Here is a 19,209-nt window from a genome sequence, read left to right as displayed (position 1 = left end):
CATTTGTGAAACACAGAAAGTAGGTGGAGTCTGATGTATGACACTATCCTGGGTACTGTGTGTACGTCTGTCAAATATGGAGAAGAGCAGATCAGTCAGGTCACCCAAGTGGACTGTAGCAACTGGAAGGTGAGTGTTATAATGAAAAAAGTTAATGGTGACACTTATCAACAGAGGAGTTAAGTTAAAAGCAGGAGCCACCTGTTGTACTAACATTATGGTTAGCTAAGACAAACAACAGAGTGTATTGTTATAACTAAGTGCAGAGACTATATTGTGTGAAGAACTGCAAAGACTGTTAAAGGAGCTGTGCAGCAGAACACACCGCAGCATACCTAAGAGAGACTTGTGTTGTAACCTTTTCCACATGTTAAAGATTTGTGTAGCAATAAGTAAAGCATCACTGTTTTACATTTCTCAATATTTCCTACAATATCCTCATTCATTCCAGCACATTTCAAAGGGATCAGTGGGATTTTATCATAAATACAACCCTCAGATAATTTGTCTTTAAGAGACTTATTTAATTGAATAGGTTGTCCTCTTTTTTTGTAATATTGAAATATCAGATCTACAGAGAGTCGACCCCCAGGACCCCCACTGATCAGCTGTTTGAAGACAAAGCAGCACTTATACCAACCCTGCCTTCTCTTCATTGTCTACCTGCTCTTCGTCACAAATGCAGTGGTGAACAGGTGTAATTACATCTTAGCCATCCTATTCACTTCAATGGGCTGGCTTCTTCCCTATTCACTTGAAGCTGTAATTACACCTGCTAATCACTGTGGTTGCGATGGCAAACAGGTAAACAATGATCAGTCCCCCCCCCCCCCCACTGATCTGATATTGATGACCTATGCTGAGGATAGTGTAAAAACTATGCTGAGGATAGGTCATCAATATAAAAAAAAATAATAATAATGTCAACCCCTTTAATGATGTGTCTTATTTGGATCCAATGGAGCACACACACTCATCAATCCACTTTATTTTGTGGTATGTCCCTTATAATTTCACAAAGATCACACGGGAAATTGTATATTTATCTATGCCTTAATTGATTTTCTACCTTTTCTGGCATTTTGCATTATGGTACTCTAATGGTCATCTGTTATTTACGGGGAACTTTTAAGTGTTACTGTAATGTTTTACTGTAATGTGTTTAATGTCATTTTAGCTGACTTTGTATTATACTTAATTTGGATAATATATCATCTTTTTTATTTAAAAAAAAAAAAAAAAAAACAGCCTGTAAAATGTTACCTACCATTTCAACATTGTAATTGGTTGTTGCTAAGGAAATTCCATTTTCAGTATCTACTTAACATGGACTAATTTTTAAGTTACTTTCAGATCCCTGACAAATTTTCAGTCCATGCCTGAGAGAGTTGCCCTTGGGCCCTACCACTTTTCTTCACTATGAAGTGGAAGTGAGATAAATGGTCTCTGTTGAATCTGTCATCACAGTAAAGTATTTAAAATTAAAAGCCATGATACATCATCAGAATTAGAGAAGAGAGGTTTTCTCGAAATTTGTTTTGTGTCAGATTTATTGAATTTTTCAAAATAATTGATTGAGTCTGACTTTTAATATGTTCCAATTAGCCTACAAATTGGTATATGGCAGTTTAAGGTCTCCTAGTAATCAATTTTTTAAAAAAAATATCTTTTAGTTTTCTCTTTTTTATTATTTTTCTACAAATGTTGCTCTTTCTCTCCCATTTTAACCTCTTTAATACAATGAAAGCAATAACAATATGAGAGTGACAGTGTAAACATACTCTTTTTTGACAATTTGTTGTCCCTGCTGACACATTTGAAAGCCTCTTTGAAGGGCCTGAGTATGTGACATGTGTCTCTGATGAGCTGCCACTGCCTGACCTGAAAACAACACATCCCCATTCTAAGCAGAAGGACCTGGCTGAATACTCCCCCTGATTGGCTGATCAGGCTGTCTGTCAGTCTCTGAGCCAGTCAGGGCAAGTCTTTCCCGCATTTCCATACAATGTCATGTCATCTTTCATTTTCTCCCTCCATCCTGTCTTCTATGTCAATTTTCACAGTAAAATGGTTCTGGGCACCGTTTATACGGCACCCATTGAAAATTAATAAAACAACTTTGGACTAATTTGGAAGACACATTTTTTGTGAAACTTTCAACTAATCCAATTGGTTTAGAATCAATTGTTCATCTCTATCTAGAATTGATAATATTTTTGGCTCAACCAATGTCTGTTCCAATCAGTCATTTACTGAGTGTGTTGAGTTAGGACAAAGAGGTAGAGATCAGCAAGATTGGCTCTTTTTTCATTACACAGCTATGCATTTCATTCATCGGGTCCCCTACTGCCACCTAAACCTTCTCCTCATGGCAGTCGAAATGCTGATTGTTCTCACACAACTCAGCAACAGGAAGACTATCTTGAGTATCTTTGTTAGCACATGAGGTATTGTTGGCTCTTCTTAGCAAATATAAGGTGTTCTACTAGGAGGGAGCAGTGAAGACAGAAATAATAAAAATGAAAGGACAATAAGGAAGAGGAACCCTGGCTTAAAGATATGGTGTCAGATTTAGGCCTCATGCACACGACCGTTGTTTCATTCCGTATCCGTTGTTCCATTTTTCGTGATTTTCTGCGAACCCATTGACTTTCAATGGGTCCATTGAAAACTCGGCTAATGTACCATTTGTCATCCGCGTCCGTGATCCGTGGTTCCAGTCCATCAAAAAAATATAACCTGTCCTATTTTTTTCACGGAAAACGGTTTGCGGACCTATTCAAGTCAATGGGTCCATGAAAAAACGCGGAGGTACACTGGATTGTCATCCGCGTCTGAGCGTCCGTGTCCTTTTTTTTACTATCATTTGCATGGCAAACTTGACTTAGACTTTTTTTTACTTTCCTTCATGTCTGGTGATCCTCCAAAAATAAAGGAAGACACACGGAAACAAAAACAGAAACGGATCACGGAACAACAGAACCCCATTTTGTGGAACAGAACACAACAACGGTCGTGTGCATGAGGCCTTAGAGGTGACATCAAAATCATTCAGCTGCAACTGAGATGATGACTGAGCAATACAGTTCACAATGTCATTATTTTTTGCCTTCAATAACAATCTGTCACCTACTGGAAGCTGGTGGCCTGCTATTACTACTTATGGTGTCGTCTGTGCTGTAACTGTTGTTTGGCAAAACTACAGTCACCCACATTCTCACTCACAGGTTACATAGTCAGTGTAGGTTAGATAGTGATATAGTGTAGCTGGTTCCAGTGCAGGGTGTTAGGTAGTGGTTTAGGAATTACTGTTTCTCTTCTGTCCATACATACATGCTACAGACATAGTGCTGTGATGTCACAACAATACTTAATGCACCAATCAGTAATATCTACTCAGACCTGATAAAATGTGAAGTTGCATGCATTGCTCAACAAATATGCACATTGTTCCTGTAAGACCTTAAAATGACTGTATTCTTGTGTGTCTAATTGTATATAGGAGAGACACGTCCTTTCACATCAGTGGCTTAGCTTGGCCTCTCCGCTTGGAAGCTAATACATTGCCTAATAGACTAGCCAATATCCTTCCTCCTGATTGGCTTTAACCCCTTCCTGCCCAGTGCCATAATAGTATGGCACAGCGGGACATGACTTGCCGCCAGCGCTGTACTTCTACAGTTCGCTGATCGGGTGGGTGAAGGAGCTGCCCCTGCCCGATCAGCAGCAGGGTCCAGCAGTCACTGATAGCCAGACCCCTGCTGTATGCTCCAACATCGGTGAAAACACTGATGTCAGCGCATGAACCCTTGATGTGCCGCGGTCAACGCTGGCCGCGGCACATGCGATATCTTTGCGGGGATTGGAGCATCTATGGAGCTGCTATGATGGGGACCCAATGGCAGGGAAGGCAGCCCGATGCCTTCCTTATGCATCGTGGCTGATTTCCATGTAACCCTGTGAGATCCAGCCCCCTGGATCTCACAGGAATCAGGCTGCAAGTGTATTAAGCCTCATGCACACAACCATTTTTCGGGTCCGCATCCGAGCCGCAGTTTTTGCGGCTCCAATGCGGACCCATTCAATTCATTGGGGCTGCAAAAGAGCCAGCCAGGTCCATGAATATTGGGACATTGACACAATTGTAACATTTTTGTCTCTACAGGGAGTGCAGAATTATTAGGCAAGTTGTATTTTTGAGGATTAATTTTATTATTGAACAACAACCATGTTCTCAATGAACCCAAAAAACTCATTAATATCAAAGCTGAATATTTTTGGATGTAGTTTTTAGTTTGTTTTTAGTTTTAGCTATTTTAGGGGGATATCTGTGTGTGCAGGTGACTATTACGGTGCATAATTATTAGGCAACTTAACAAAAAACAAATATATACCCATTTCAATTATTTATTTTTACCAGTAAAACCAATATAACATCTCAACATTCACAAATATACATTTCTGACATTCAAAAACAAAATAAAAACAAATCAGTGACCAATATAGCCACCTTTCTTTGCAAGGACACTCAAAAGCCTGCCATCCATGGATTCTGTCAGTGTTTTGATCTGTTCACCATCAACATTGCGTGCAGCAGCAACCACAGCCTCCCAGACACTGTTCAGAGAGGTGTACTGTTTTCCCTCCTTGTAAATCTCACATTTGAAGATGGACCACAGGTTCTCAATGGGGTTCAGATCAGGTGAACAAGGAGGCCATGTCATTAGATTTTCTTCTTTTATACCCTTTCTTGCCAGCCACGCTGTGGAGTACTTGGACGCGTGTGATGGAGCACTGTCCTGCATGAAAATCATGTTTTTCTTGAAGGATGCAGACTTCTTCCTGTACCACTGCTTGAAGAAGGTGTCTTCCAGAAACTGGCAGTAGGACTGGGAGTTGAGCTTGACTCCATCCTCAACCCGAAAAGGCCCCACAAGCTCATCTTTGATGATACCAGCCCAAACCAGTACTCCACCTCCACCTTGCTGGCGTCTGGGTCGGACTGGAGCTCTCTGCCCTTTACCAATCCAGCCACGGGCCCATCCATCTGGCCCATCAAGACTCACTCTCATTTCATCAGTCCATAAAACCGTAGAAAAATCAGAGATATTTCTTGGCCCAGTCTTGACGTTTCAGCTTGTGTGTCTTGTTCAGTGGTGGTCGTCTTTCAGCCTTTCTTACCTTGGCCATGTCTCTGAGTATTGCACACCTTGTGCTTTTGGGCACTCCAGTGATGTTGCAGCTCTGAAATATGGCCAAACTGGTGGCAAGTGGCATCTTGGCAGCTGCACGCTTGACTTTTCTCAGTTCATGAGCAGTTATTTTGCGCCTTGGTTTTTCCACACGCTTCTTGCGACCCTGTTGACTATTTTGAATGAAACGCTTGATTGTTCGATGATCACGCTTCAGAAGCTTTTCAATTTTAAGAGTGCTGCATCCCTCTGCAAGATATCTCACTATTTTTGACTTTTCTGAGCCTGTCAAGTCCTTCTTTTGACCCATTTTGCCAAAGGAAAGGAAGTTGCCTAATAATTATGCACACCTGATATAGGGTGTTGATGTCATTAGACCACGCCCCTTCTCATTACAGAGATGCACATCACCTAATATGCTTAATTGGTAGTAGGCTTTCGAGCCTATACAGCTTGGAGTAAGACAACATGCATAAAGAGGATGATGTGGTCAAAATACTAATTTGCCTAATAATTCTGCACTCCCTGTATACACCACCACAATGGATTTGAAATGAAACTATGTGCTTTAACTGCAGACTGTCAGCTTTAATTTGAGGGTATTTACATCTAAATCAGGTGAACGGTGTAGGAATTACAACAGTTTTCATAAGTGCCTCCCACTTGTTAAGGGACCAAAAGTAATGGGACAATTGGCTTCTCAGCTGTTCCATGGCCAGGTGTGTGTTATTCCCTCATTATCCCAATTACAATGAGCAGATAAAAGGTCCAGAGTTCATTTCAAGTGTGCTATTTGCATTTGGAATCTGTTGCTGTCAACTCTCAAGATGAGAACCAAAGAGCTGTCACTATCAGTGAAGCAAGCCTTTATTAGGCTGAAAAAACAAAACAAACCCATCAGAGAGATGGCAAAAACATTAGGCGTGGCCAAAACAACTGTTTGGAACATTCTTAAAAAGAAGGAACGCACTGGTGAGCTCAGCAACACCAAAAGACCCGGAAGACCACGGAAAACAACTGTGGTGGATGACCGAATAATTATTTCCCTGGTGAAGAAAACACCCTTCACAACAGTTGGCCAGATCAAGAACACTCTCCAGGGACCAATGTATGTGTGAAAAAAGTCAACAATCAAGAGAAGACTTCACCAAAGTGAATACAGAATGTTCACCACAAGATGGTGAGCCTCAAAAACAGGAAGGCCAGATTAGAGTTTGCCAAACGACATTTAAAAAGCCTTTACAGTTCTGGAACAACATCCTATGGACAGATGAGACCAAGACCAACTTGTACCAGAGTGATGAGAGGAGAAGAGTATGGAGAGGGAAAGTAACTGCTCATGATCCTAAGCATATCACCTCATCAGTGAAGCATGGTGGTGGTAGTGTCATGGCGTGGGCATGTATGGCTGCCAATGGAACTGGTTCTCTTGTATTTATTGATGATGTGACTACTGACAAAAGCAGCAGTATGAATTCTGAAGTGTTTCGGGCAATATTATCTACTCATATTCAGCCAAATGCTTTAGAACTCAATGGACAGCGCATCACAGTGCAGATGGTGTTTACCCATGATGTTTATTGTTATTTAGGTATTTATTTTTAAATTATACGGAAAGGGGCATGATTTTAACTTTTATTTTGATATTTTTTATATTTATTATTTTTTAAGATTTTGAAGCTCACATATGAGCCTATAAATATTGTTGCTTTCATTTTTTATTTTGTTCTAGCAGGGATTTTTTCAATGAGATTTACGCTAGAAATTGCTCATTTCTGATCATGGCTCATTTCTTATCATAAGAATTACAGCATGAACATTATAAGCCTCGTCAGCAAGGCTTACAGTGTTCAGTGCAACTACCGATGCCCACATTGGCTGCACGGGGCATTGGTAGGAAGCCCAGAAGAGCAAGCTTCCAGGTTTTTGCGCATTTAGATGCCGTGATCTCACTTGATCATGGTATCTAAAGCCTTTCATTTCCGCGATAGGCATTGTTGCCTGTCACAGTAATTAGCCGCAGGTCTCTGCTGTTTGAAACAGCAGAGATCTGCTGGCTATGCCGCCCATTGCACATGCTAGCGGGTGCCATGTTTACATATCTCTCCAGCGTCATACATGTACGGTGCTGGTAGCGAATGTGTTAAAGTGGCACCCCAATAATAATGTTTATTCTGTGACTTGTTATAAAGGTACATGAAATATATTGTACTGAATGTAACCTTCTGACTATTGTCTGTATTTGTGAGTTATTACCTATTTTCTGGTCCTCAACTATGTCATGTGATTAGCAATCAGACTTTCAAAATAACATACTATCTTACGTGCAGACAAGAAGCCAGTTTTTTCTATGCATTCCTATGGGAAACTCAATGTCAGTCTCATAGGAATGAACAGAGAAGTAACTGACTTCCTGTCCTCTGTCAATTAAAGATCAGAATGCTGGTCACATAACATAGCTTATGATCAGAAGAAAGGTTACTGATAAGAAGATTACCTTCACTAAAGTTTATCCTTAAAGTGCATCCTTAATATTGTTAGGCAAGCAAAGCAAAGCAGGAACGGGAGGTGTATGTTATTGTCCATCTTGATCTGGCTTGCAATGAGGTTTCAAAGGTGAAGGAAGCTTTTCACACACTTGGTAATGATATACGGGAGGTTGCATCAACTGTTTCATTTTCTGCAGTTTTGCCTGTGCATAACCTTCAGCATGACAGGAAGATGTGCATTAATGAATTCAATGTATGGCTTGGTGAATGGTGTGTAAACCAAGGGTTTGGCTTTGTGTCTCATGTTAGTTCTTTGGAATGGAAAAGAACTGTACAAGAAGATGGTTTGCATCTTTCTCTCAAGGGAACCAATGTTCTCAGTGAACAGTTCAAAGTATTTGCTAAGGAGCATTTAAACTAAGAAAGGGGGGCAAAAGAGTGATAATCCAGCAGTCCGATTGCCCCCCGAATGCCAGAAGATGCCAGTAGCACATAGGTTAAGAAAAGACAAGCACAGAGTCTTGTCTACAAATGCTCGCAGTTTAAGGAAAAAGATCAATTAACTTGAGTCTATAATCTCATCTGAGAATATAGATGTAGTGGCTGTTACCGAGACATGGTTCAATGGGAGTAATGACTGGTATATAACAATACCAGGGTTCTCTCTATATAGGAAAGACAATTATATTGCCGATATTTTGCATTGAAAAAATTCTAATAATACATCTGGTATGTCACTGTCCATGTTGTGGGACTATTTGTGCACTTCTTGTGCAATTATTTCTTGGCTGCAAATATGAGCTGAAGGTTTTTTCAGGTTCGCCTGCCATTAAAATAAATGGAACCCGCCGCGAACTTGCAAAAATGTTATCGCGTTTACGAACTGTCCCGGCAGATGTTCGTCCATCTTTCAATCCATTAAATCATTGAGCAGGCACCTGGGGTCCCTCCATTTCGGCGATCACAGCAAACCGCAGGTCAATTCAGACCTGCGGTTTGCTGCGTTTCCGGGTCATAACCCGGAACAGGATGGTGATCGGTGGTGTGATAATACACCACCAATCACCATCCTGTGATCCTGAGAGGTGATGGTGACATCACCTCTCAGGATCGCCTCTCGGCTGGGCGGGCGGGCAGTTCAAATTACAGCAGCACTGCTCTCCTCCTTTTAAGTCCGGGAAACGAGGAGAGAGGAGTGCTGCAGGTCGATCTCCAGAGCCAGCACCCCCATCTGTGCAGGGATCATCAGCCAGCACCCCCAGCACCACCAAGGTATTTAGGGAAATGTTATGGCAAGGTTAGGTTAGGCAGGGATATTTAGGGAAAGTTAGTGAGAAAAAAACTAAAATAGAGTGTTGCATCACCCTAAATTAGGTGTCTGGGGTCTACAGCAGAGCTGTGTGACCCTAGATCCACCCACGGGTGTTGCAGCTTGCCCCCCTGCCCCCCCCCCCACAACTTTTTTTGGGGCATAAGCATTTTTTTTTTTTTTTTGCGTACGCTGACTGTGGCCAGCACTTTTTGCATCCGGCCACTGTTAGACCATAACACACCCCACCTCTGATCAACTTCGGACAGTTGATCAGTGAGTTTGAATTTCTTATTTTTTTTTTTTCAAATTTTTTTGTACTTTTTTTTTTGGGGGTCTGTTAGGTTTAGGGTAAGTTTGTGAACACCCGTGCCCCCACACACACGCACACCAAATAAAGTTTAACACGCACGCACACCCACGCACACACACATTCCCTATGGCCCGCCGGATGTTCTCGGCCGAGGAGGCATACGCCCAGCTTGCCTCCGAGTCCGAGAGCCCCAGTGAGGATGAGGATGACCCCACTTTCCTTTTGTCATCCATGTCCTCCTTATCATCTAGCGATGAAGATGAGCCTCCAAGGTAGCGGAGACACCGCCAAGCGGAGCAAGGGGACCGCCATGCTAGGCACACTGTGGTCCACACTAGTACGAGCAGCTCTGTGGCTCGTACTAGTTTTCTGTCCCACCAGTTAAGTCCACCTGAGCCCCCTGCCGGTGATCTTGTCTCGTGTACCCCAGAGCATTTTGAGCCCATGATTCCTGATTTTGTAGGCTAACCAGGAATCCAGATTTCCACAGTGGGCTTCACTGAATATGACTATTTTAGTCTTTTTTTCAGTGACCACTTTGTAAATCTGATGGTGGAGCAAACAAACCTGTACGCCCAACAGTTTGTTGCTCAACACCCGGGCTCCTTTTTGGCTAGGGCTGGTGGCTGGACTCTGGTCAGCGCAGCCGAGATGAAGATGTTTTGGGGCCTCGTGCTGCACATGGGCCTAGTCAAAAAACCTAGTGTCAGGCATTACAGGAGTGGGGACGTCCTCTACCAGACCCCAGTTTACAGTACGGCCATGACACGCTCTCGGTTTGAGGCCACCCGGAAATGCCTGCATTATCCAGATAATGCAGCATGTCCCCCCCAAGGTGATCCTGCCTATGACTGCCTGTGCAAAATCAGGTCGGTCATCGATCACTTTGGGGCCAAATTTGTGCAGGCCTATGTACCTCGAAGGGAGGTCGCGGTTGATGAGTCTCTCATTGCTTTCAAGGGGAGACTCATTTTCCGCCAGTATGTTCCCTCTAAGCGGGCGAGGTATGGCATGAAGCTGTACAAACTTTGTGAGAGTACCTCAGGGTACACTTACAAGTTTTGTGTGTATGAGGGGAATGTCCCCGCACTCTGGGTGTTAGCGGGAAACTTGTGTGGGACCTTATGCACCCACTGCTAGATAAGGGTTACCACCTGTACGTGGATAACTTTTATACTAGTATCCCCTTGTTCCAGCCCCTCGCCGCCAGATCCACGTCCGCTTGTCAGATATAAGGGCAAGAGGGATGTCCTTGTACTGTCCACGGATGAACATCTGCCGGGACAGTTCGCAAACGCGATAACATTTTTGAAAACTGCAAGTTCGAGGCGGGTTCCATTTATTTTAATGGCAGGCGAACCTGAAAAACCTTCAGCTCATATTTTCAGCCAAGAAATAATTACTAGAAGTGCACAAATAGTCTCACAACATGGACAGTGACATACCAGATGTATTATTAGAATTTGCAATCTCCATACATTATTTTTTCAATGCGAAATATCGGCAATATAATTTTCGCATACGCACATGTGCAAATGCACTATACAGTACCCAAATGCACCATAAAGAAAGTATATTGGTATATAACACCCCTGTTCTTGGGGGGGGGGGGGGACTGGTATATCACGCCAGTGGAAATTATTTGTTCCAATAACACTTGTCCCTCTATATACCTGCAGCATCGCAGCAGAACCGCACACAACTGCCGCACAATACACTATAATATACTTTCTAACATAGAACATTGTACAAGGAAGGAAATCCATTAGAATATACATGAAGATAAAATGTAATCTTTAATATTTTTACTATGAGGGTCCATTCACAGGTCTGTAAGTGTTTTGCAAATCCGCAAAACACGGACACAGTTAATGTGCATTCCGCAATTTGTGGACCGCACATTGCCGGCACTAAAATAGAAAATGCCTAATCTTGTCTGCAATTGCGGACAAGAATACAACATGTTCTATTTTTTTTGCGGAAACGGAAGCACAGACAGCACATTCCCCCCCATTCAAAATGAATGGGTCTGATGCGGATAGATTTTGCGAACGTATGAAAGGAAACCAAAAACCATAGATGTGGTAGGCAATAACAAGTGCTCGGCAGCACTAAATCAGGTGCTCAGCGGCACCAAATCAGAATTAGCTAGCGTTTGGTGTCCCTAACAGCCTGTCCCTCTCCACACAGCAACCTCTCCCTACACTGGCAAAACATTGAATGTAAAATGGCGGCCAGATCAGGTTTATTTATAAGGTAGGGGGTATGTCCATGTGCTGAAACATCTCAATTGGCTGTCCTGTACCACCTGATAGATGTGTCATGGGTCAAAGATCTTCACAATGTAAAAGAATATGGCGGGCGCAAATTTTTCCATATATTCGCATGTTCGGCAAATTGTGAAAACTCATAGTTAGCCGCAAAACGACCGCCGTGCGAACCACAAGGCCATCTCTACTGTCCACAATTCACGGTAACCGCATCACCCCTGTCTCTGTGCGAGGTCACACGGCAACGGTCCTCAAGCCCGATTGTATCGTCGATATCAATCGGTATATGGGAGGAGTTGATTTCTCTGATCAAGTCCTCAAGCCATATAAAACCATGCGCAAAACCGGATATGGTACAAAAAAGTTGCAGTCTACTTGGTGCAGGTTGCGCTGTCCCGGAGCGCTGGCAACACAGGTACATTCCTTCAGTTCTATGATGCAGTCGTCAAGGACCTGATCTTTTCTGACCGGGAAAGAGCAGGCCAGAGCACATCATGAACTGGAGGCGCCCAGATCATCCCTGGCAAGCACTTTCCAGATGTTGTTTCCCGCACACTGGAAAGAAGGGACGGAACCAAAAAAAGGTGCAGAGTGTGTCACAGGAGGGGGATACAGAAGGATACCACTACTCAGTGTGACAGGTGCCCCGATCATCCGGGCCTCTGCATTATTGGTTGCTTCTGGGAGTACCACACTTCCATGGAGTACTAAATACTCCAATTTAGCCACCGACAATCTAATAAAATACTATGGCTTTCAGACTTCAGACACTAAAACAAAAACAAAATTTTGAAAAAAAAAAATTGTTGATAAAACTAAAATAAAAAAAATAGACATATTAAGTATTGCCACTTCCATTTAAAAAAAGGGTGCCAAAACAGCAATTTTGGGGCAAATTTTCCATTTTAATCCGTATTTTTTCCAGTAACAAAGCAAGGGTTGACAACCAAACAAAACTTAATATTTATTACCCTGATTCTGATGCAGTTTACAAAAACACCACATATGTGGTTGTAATCTGCTCTATGACCAAACGGCAGGGTGCAGAAGGAAAGGAACGCCGTATGCTTTCTGGAAGGCAGATTTTTATGGCCTTTTTTTTGGGCACCATGGCCCATGCACCCCTAAAGTAGAAACTCCATAAAAGCGACCCCATCTAAGAAACTACACCACTCAAGGTATTCAAAACTGATTTTACAAACTGTACTAACCCTTTAGGTGTTCCTCAACAGTTTATGGCAAATGGAGATGAAATTTCAGAATTTCTATTTTTGTAAACCTTGCCTCATAAAAATTTAATATAGATAAACAAAAAAATTGAAATTCTCAAATTTCATCCCCATTTGCCAATAACGCTTGTGCAACACCTAAAGGGTAAACAACGTTTCTAAAATCAGTTTTGAATACCTTGAGGGGTGTAGTTTCTTAGATGGGGTCACTTTTATGGAGTTTCTACTCTAGGGGTGCATCAGGGGGCTTCAAATGGGACACGGTGTAAATAAACCAGTCCAGCAAAATCTGCCTTCCAAAAACCACACGGCACACCTTTCCCTCTAAAAAATGGATTAAAATAGAAAATTTGCCCAAAAATTTAAATTCTGAAAGTTTATCTCCATTTACCAATAACTCTTGTTCAACACCTAAAGGGTTATTGACATTTGAAAAGTCAGTTTTGAATACCTCGAGGGGTGTAGATTCTTATATGGGGTCAGTTTTATGGAGTTTCTACTCTAGGGGTGCATCAAGGGGGCTTCAAATGGGACATGGTGTAAATAAACCAGTCCAGCAAAATCTGCCTTCCAAAAACCACACGGCACACTTTTCCCTCTCTGCCCTACTGTGAGCCCGTACAGTAGTTTGCGGCCACATATGGGGTGTTTCTGCAAACTACAGATTTGAGGCAATAAGTATAGATTTTTTTGGGCTGTTAACCCTTGCTTTGTTACTGGAAAAAATGGATTAAAATTGAAAATTTGGCAAAAAAATTGAAATTTTCAAATTTCATCTCCATTTGCCAATAACGCTTGTGCAACACCTAAAGATTTAACAAAGTTTGTAAAATCAGTTTTAAATACCTTAAGGGGTGTAGTTTCTTAAATGGGGTCACTTTTATAGAGTTTCTACTCTAGGGGTGCATCAGGGGGGCTTCAAATGGGACATGGTGTAAATAAACCAGTCCAGCAAAATGTGCCTTCCAAAAACCATACAGCGCATCTTTCCCTTTACGCCCTACCGTGTGCCCGTACAGTAGTTAACGGCCACATATAGGGTGTTTCTGTAAACTACAAAATCAGGGAACTAAATATTGAGTTTTGTTTGGCTGTTAACCTTTGCTTTGTTACTGGAAAAAAATTGATTAAAATGGAAAATTTGCCAAAGAATTTAAATTCTGAAATTTTATCTCCATTTGCCACTAACTCTTGTGGAACACCTAAAGGGTTAACGACGGTTGTAAAATCAGTTTTGAATGCCTTGAGGGGTGTAGTTTCTAGAATGCGGTCATTTTTGGGTGGTTTATATTATATAAGCCTCACAAAGTGACTTCAGACCTAAACTGGTCCCTAAAAATTGGGTTTTTGAAAATTTCTGAAAAATTTCAAGATTTGCTTCTAAACTCCTAAGCCTTTTAGTCCCCAAAAAATAAAATGATCCAAACATTAAGTAGACATATGTGGAATATAAAGTAATAACTAATTTTGGAGATAATACTATGCATTATAGAAGTAGAGAAATTGAAACTTAAAAATTTGCAAATTTTTCCAAATTTTGGATAATTTAATTATTTTTTTAAATAAAAATGAGGTTTGTTTTTTTTTTACTCCATTTTAACAGTGTCATGAAGTACAGTATGTGAAAAAAAAAAAAAAAAAAAAAAAACTATCTTAGACTGGCCTGGATAAGTCAAAGCATTTTAAAGTTATCACCGCAAGTGACACTGGTCAGATTTGCAAAAAATTGCCTGGTCCTTAAGGTGAAAATGAGCCCGGTCCCTAAAGGGTTAATATCTTTATCAGCGAAATTGCAGAAGGCCTCAATGGTAAGGGGTGTCTTTTTGCTGATGACACAAAGATTTGTAACAGGGTTGATGTTCCTGGAGGGATACACCAAATGGAAAAGGATTTAGGAAAACTAGAGAAATGGTCAAAAATCTGGCAACTAAAATAAAATTTTGATAAGTGCAAGATAATGCACCTGGGGCATAAAAACCCAAGAGAAGAATATAAAATATGTGATACAGTCCTAACCTCAGTATCTAAGGAAAGGAATTTATGGGTAATTATTTCAGAAGACTATGGTAGGCAGACAATGTCACAGAGCAGCGGGCAATGCTAGCAGAATGCTTGGGTGTATAGTGAGAGGCATTACCAATAGAAAGAGGGAAGTGCTCATGCCGCTCTACAGAGCACTAGTGAGACCTTATTTGGAGTATTGTGCGCAGTACTGGAGACCATATCTCCAGAAGGATATTGATACTTTGGAGAGAGTTCAGAGAAGAGCTACTAAACTGGTACATGGATTGCAGGATAAAACTTACCAGGACAGATTAAAGGACCTTAACATGTATAGCTTGGAAGAAAGACGAGACAGAGGGGATATGATAGAAACTATTAAATACATAAAGGGAATCAACAAGGTAAAAGAGGAGAGAACAATTAAAAGAAGAAAAACTGCTACAAGAGGACATAGTTTTAAATTAGAGGGGCAAACGTTTAAGAGTAATATCAGGAAGCATTACTTTACTGAGAGAGTAGTGGATGCATGGAATAGCCTTCCTGCAGAAGTGGTAGCTGCAAATACAGTGAAGGAGTTTAGGCATGCATGGGATAGACATAAGGCCATCCTTCATATAAGATAGGGCCAGGGGCTATTCATAGTATTCAGTATATTGGGCAGACTAGATGGGCCAAATGGTTCTTATCTGCCGACACAGTTTATGTTTCTATGTTTCTATAACATGTACATTTCTAACAGATCGGGGAATAAACAATCCTGTGGGAGTGCTGCTGTAACAGAAAGAAGCTATTAAGGGGTTTATTTTCATATGTAGTTAAACACAGCGAATGGTGATTATTTATTTTAAGTATGTTCGATTTGTTTAGCTGTGTTGGTCAATGGTATTTGTAATAAGCTATATCCTATAATCGGGATAGTAGCATGTAACAATATCCTCTCATTTGGCAGCAGTTTCTAATAGAGTTAATATAGGAAGACAGAAATGTACATGTCCACTAGTAGATTTGATTATGGATGGTATACTTATCTGGTGAATAGGGAAATATATATCTCTTTATATGAACCCTGGCATATACAGTATTTGGATAGGCCCCTACGGTTTTCCTGTTTCGATTGCTTTGCATACGACATTGCATTTTCCACAGAACTCTTTTCCACATACCTCACATTACATTTGAAAAATGTGGCTTCACATACGATATGTACCTAGAATATAGACAGAAGCTTTGTAAACGCAAAACTTTTAGGATTACATTCAGACATTTTTAATTTCAGTGAATTTCAGTTAAAATTTCACCCTTAGGAATGTAAATAGGTGTAATATTCTTCACAATTCTGATGCTACTCTGGAATAAAATAGACAGGCTACTGATTTCTCTGTTACAGCACAGTACTTGTAAATGGACTTTTGAAATCTCCATTCACTTTCATCATATGGTACATTGCTTAGTATTTTCATTGTGTAATCTACCCCCAAAATGGGCCCAAAAAATGTTCTGGATAAGAAAAACTGCCTTTTCCATTTCATGGTATTTTTCTAGGGTGTTTAGGTGGCATGACCGTGACATAGCCTATCTTCATTTTTGAAGGTCTTCTAGCCCTGTTTTCCTTACAGATAATATATGCTTGGATGCATTCAATTTGTTCCATCTCTAATATAAGATAGATTACACATTGGATGTTTCCACATTTGCATAGGCAATGATGAATTAGCTACTTAATAAAGATCTAAGGGAGCTCGACATTAGTGATTTTGATCATCCTTTAGAGCATCTTGAAAATATTATGTTAACATATAATTACATTACTATGGTTCTCTCCTCTTAAAGTATGCTCCACATTAACAATGACCTATTATTTTCACTTGTTTAACCCTACAAAAGCTATGCTGTTTCCAACTTAGGGAAACAGTATAGCTTTCTGTGCTATGCTGTTTCCGTAGCTCCCATGCACTGGAATGGGAGTTAAAGAAACAAAAGAGCGCCAGCCTGTTCCTCTGTTTCCTGGCCTCCTGGTTGTCAGGACTTAGTCTCATCTTGTCTTATTAATAGCAAGGTGAAACAACCCCTTTAAGTGTGTCATGAAAGGTAAAAAATATGTATACTTTGAAATGACCGTGTATCCTATTATCATATATAGTGCCTATACATCTAAGCTACACAGCTAACCATAAATGCCCTTCAGATAATTTGGTTTCCCTTACGCACAGGTTTATGCATGCATTGTTTAAAGAGGTTATCTTCTTTGGACAATGCCTTCTTGTTATAAGGACCCCTTGGTAGTTTGTTAATTGCAAACTGTCTCCTAGCTAGGAGCCTTCAGCTTTAATCTCTCTGGGAACCTTGCATTAAAGGGGTATTCTGGTTATTTTAAGTTATTCCCTGTCTACAGGATAGGGGATAACTATAAGATCAGTGGGGGTCCTACAGCTGGTCATGAGAACATGAAAACAGGGTCCCTGTACACCCTGCACCCCCCAATCCCCACCATTAAGTGAATGGAGTGGTCGGTTGGCCATGCGTGTGTCTGCTCCATTCATTTCTATGGGAATTTCTATGGGAATTCTGGAGATAGCCAGATAGTCATAGAACACGGCTATCTCAAAATGCCCATGTGCGACCAGACATTCCCTTTATTTCACTGGGGCTGCAGGGGGTACAGCACCCCAGTTTTTGTGATCTGAGGTGGTAGGACTCCCACTGATCTAATAGTTACCCACTATCATGTGAATAGGAGATAGCTTTAAACAATGGGAATACCCCTTTAAGGGCTGTTTCACATGAGCGGATGCCGTGCGTGGCATCCGCTCCATGAAAGAGTGCCAAGACCCGATGCAGACTGCAGAGGCACGGAGCATTAACATGACTGATAATGCTCCGTGCCACTCTGTGATCTCATTACTACGAAATCAGAGTTGTCATTGTGATTTCGTAGTAATGCGATCATAGAGAGGCACGGAGCATTATCAGTCATGTTAATGCTCCGTGCCTCTGCAGTCTGCATCGGGTCTTGGCACTCTTTCACGAGGCGGATGCCACGCACGGCATCCGCTCGTGTGAAACAGCCCTAAGTGTTCAGTTCCCTTGCCATTGAAATGAATGGGTTGTGTGTGTAGTGTACTATTGCATAACAGAACAGATCTTGCACAGTGAAAGATTCTCCATCTGTCAAAGAGATAATGATCCTGAACAGAGGACCCCCAATTATTCTAGGGTATTGGAAAATGGGTTTTCTACACCTGTCAAACCCTATCATCCTGAATCATTTTAACATACTGTTTAATGTTTATCTATATAGTGTATTACAGAATTATTCTCCTCTAATAGAAAATTTATATGGACAATTTCACAATTTCAGTAGGCCCCATAGTATACTACATATGTCATAATTAGTATTGAGCGAATCAAACCTGACGAAGTGGAATTCGATCTGAAATTCAGGGAAATTTTGATTTGTCGCAAAGACAAATTTCCTCATGCTTCATGCTAATGAATCTATTTTCCCTGAATGGTAGTAAAAAAATAAATAAAATAAAAATCATACTTACCTCATCTATTTGAGTGCGAAGAGCCAGCTGCCGCCATCTTGATTGATGATCCCTCGCAAAATCTGTATGACATCACCACGCTATTATGATGAAGTAGTCACGGGTGGCACCAGATTTTGTGCTAGATCTTCAATGAAGATAGCGGGGGCCAGCTCTTTGCAGTCAAATGGATGATTTATTTTTTTATTTCTTTATTTTACAAAGTAATATTGCTATCAGATGCCGCGATCATCTATGAACATGGCATCTGAGGGGTAGAATAATGGGATGCGGTATATATATATATATACAGTACAGACCAAAAGTTTGGACACACCTTCTCATTCAAAGAGTTTTCTTTATTTTCATGACTATGAAAATTGTAGATTCACACTGAAGGCATCAAAACTATGAATTAACACATGTGGAATTATATACATAACAAAAAACAATGAAACAAGTCTGAAACAACTGAAAATATGCAATATTCTAGGTTCTTCAAAGTAGCCACCTTTTGCTTTGATTACTGCTTTGCACACTCTTGGCATTGCACACTCTTGATGAGCTTCAAGAGGTAGTCACCTGAAATTGTTTTCACTTCACAGGTGTGCCCTGTCAGGTTTAATAAGTGGGATTTCTTGCCTTATAAATGGGGTTGGGACCATCAGTTGCGTTGTGGAGAAGTCAGGTGGATACACAGCTGATAGTCCTACTGAATAGACTGTTAGAATTTGTATTATGGCAAGAAAAAAGCAGCTAAGTAAAGAAAAACGAGTGGTCATCATTACTTTAAGAAATGAAGGTCAGTCAGTCCGAAAAATTTGGAAAACTTTGAAAGTGTCCCCAAGTGCAGTCACAAAAACCATCAAGCGCTAC

The sequence above is a fragment of the Bufo gargarizans genome, chromosome 1, assembly GCF_014858855.1.
Source record: "Bufo gargarizans isolate SCDJY-AF-19 chromosome 1, ASM1485885v1, whole genome shotgun sequence".
NCBI classification, from domain to species: Eukaryota; Metazoa; Chordata; class Amphibia; order Anura; family Bufonidae; genus Bufo; species Bufo gargarizans.
This window is presented reverse-complemented; position numbering follows the sequence as displayed.